Genomic DNA, 2845 nt, shown 5'->3' on the forward strand with positions numbered 1-2845 from the left:
ATACACACACACACACATATATGTGAATTAAAATCTGTAGTGGAGTCTACGTTGTTACTGAGGCACCATTTTCACACAATATCATGAATCTTCACAATATTAGTATAATCATACAGGATTTGGCTGAAGAAAGGAATGATTTTGTGTAGATGTTTAAAATAACTTTATCCAAAGTATGAGAGACGAAGTTTGGTCTTCCTGGCCTCCAAGGAGCACTCTGGTTGCACTTCTTCCAACACAGATTTGTTGGTTCTTTTGGCAGCCCATGGCACTTTCAATATTCTCCTCCAACACCATAACTCAAATGCATGAATTCTGAAGCTCCCTTTTCCCCTCCTTGCCGTTGGCTAACATGGATGTCCTACCTGCCGGCGAGTCTCGGATGTGGATTGGCGGGGACGGCTTTCACTGCCAGGCTCGGCCTTTCCCTCTAGGGAGCCATGAAGTGCGTGGGTGCTAGTGAACGGTCGCCGGTCCACTCAACGTGGCGCCTGGCCGAGGAGGCCTGTGAGGGCGGTCGCCCTAACGCAGGCGGCGCTATGGCTCCTATGGTCATCCGCCTGTCCTTGCTTGGGGTGGCCGTGTTCTGCCTGCTGGGGCTCGGCATGCTCTACCACGTCTACTCAGCGCCCGTGGCCGAGGGGGGCACTGTGGACCTGCGGGAGCTGCTGGCGGTTTCTGTCCCTACCGCGGACCGCAGGGGCGATGAGGTAAGGTGCGTCCGCGAGAGCAACACCTTCTAAGAGAAATCCCAAGGGGAAGATGCGAGAGGGAGCAGAAGATGACCAACGGCGACGTGCTGTCCAACCGCAAGATGTTCTGTCTGCTCAAGACTGCCTTTCCCAGCGTGCAGATAAATACTGAGTAACATGTGGATGCAGCTGATCAGGAGGTTATCTTGTGGGATCATAATATTCCTGAGGATATCTTGAGGGAAATAACTGCCCCAAAAGAGGTACCAACAGAAAGTGTTACTGTCTGGATCGCTCCACTTGATGCTACACAAGAATATACAGAGGATCTTCGAAAGTATGTCACTACTATGGTGTGTGTGGCTGTAAATGGCAAACCTGTGCTAGGAGTCATACATAAGTCATTTTCTGAATATACAGCGTGGGCAATGGTAGATGGTGGTTCAAATGTGAAATCCCGCACTTCCTACAATGAGAAGACCCCAAGGATCGTTGTGTCCCGTTCCCATTCCGGAATGGTCAAACAGGTGGCTCTTCAGAATTTTGGAAACCAGACTACAGTTATTCCTGCTGGTGGTGCTGGTTATAAAGTTTTGGCACTCTTGGATGTGCCAGATCAGAGTCAAGAAAAAGCTGGCCTGTATATCCATGGGACATACATTAAGGAGTGGGATATATGTGCTGGCAATACCATCTTAAAAGGTCTTGGGGGACGCAAGACTACCCTGAGCAGTGAATAAATCAGTTACACTGGTTCTGAGGCCATTGAAGGAGGACTTCTTGCTAGCATCAGGATAAACCACCAGGCTCTGGTCAGAAAACTCCCAGATCTGAACAAGATAGGACCAATTAACATAATTGATGACTGGGCACAGCTCTCCAAGAGCCTGAATCACTGGAGGCTTCAAGGGGTGTTTCTGTGAAGACTATGAATGGTGAAGGCCATCTAAACATTTGAGTATTTATAAGGTATTGGAGACTTATTTTCCCTGTAATAGTACACAAGATCAGGGAAAATGGGTTGCTTCATGTCTCAAGTATTGTCTTTATTTTTGAGACTATTTTCGTACAGTTGTCATATACAAGGCACACACATATGTATATATATATATATATATATTTGTGAATTAAAATCTGTAGCGGAGTCTACATTGTTAAGAGTCACCATTTTCACACAATATCATGAATCTTCACTATATTAGTATTTTCATACAGGATTTGGCTGAAGAAAGGAATGATTTTGTGTAGATGTTTAAAATAACTTTATAATTAAATATTATTGAAAATAACTACTTGGGATTTTTATTTCTAATTTGGATAGAAAGCACAAGAAGCTACCTATTTGTTAATATGCAACAAATGCTTTATCTGGTGCTATTTCTTACAGATTAAAATAGCAAAAAGATTAAATTAATTTTTTTCTCTTCAAAGTTTTAATAACAAATTCACCAGCTAATAGAAAATATGACAGATGATGGTTTGCAATGTAATTATAATTCCTCTGTGTATGTGTGTGTGTGTGATTTTAAAGCAATGTGTGTTTAACATTTATGCCACCTTGCTGTTGATTTTCATTTTCTCTATGAAAGTTGCATGGTTTAATCTGTCTTTTCTCCTTGACCAACATGCAGTCTTTATCCTGTAAGATATGATTTAAGGTTTCAGAAGTAACATTAGGATTTTGGTACATTTTCTCATAGGGATAAGGTGTGCTGTGTAAAACAATGAATGATTTTATTGATTGAAAATTTTTTGACGTTATATGAATTAAACTCTTTTTCTTTATTTTCAAAAACTAATTTCAACTTTGTTTTGGTATTTAATGAAAGAAATTTTCCAAATGTGTATCTAGGCTTTTCACTCATTTTCAAGAATGATATATGGTTGCTTTTGCCACAATTACTGTTACCATTAATAAATCTAACCATATCTTTTGAGAAAAGAACTTTCTTTTCAGGTTAAAATCTTCAAGGTTAAATATATCTTTAATAACTTAATTTTTTTTTTTTTTTTTTCTTTTTGGTTAGAATAAATGTTATGATATATTCACTTGTGTTTTAACTTGAGCCTTGCTTCTTTTGAGCTGTCTTTCTTCCGGTTGTCTGGTTTCTTAGTGTGGTATATGGAACCTTCATGTAAACAGTATGTCATGT

At 40.4% G+C, this 2845-nt stretch overlaps 1 pseudogene; it reads left to right on the forward strand.

Moving 5' to 3' along the window:
* Nucleotides 1–539: 539 nt before the first annotated feature.
* On the forward strand, nt 540–1615 carry LOC102840668 (annotated as a pseudogene).
* The last annotated feature ends 1230 nt before the right edge of the window (nt 1616–2845 follow it).

The sequence above is a fragment of the Chrysochloris asiatica genome, unplaced genomic scaffold (genome assembly GCF_000296735.1).
Source record: "Chrysochloris asiatica unplaced genomic scaffold, ChrAsi1.0 scaffold00252, whole genome shotgun sequence".
In the NCBI taxonomy this organism is placed as follows: domain Eukaryota; kingdom Metazoa; phylum Chordata; class Mammalia; order Afrosoricida; family Chrysochloridae; genus Chrysochloris; species Chrysochloris asiatica.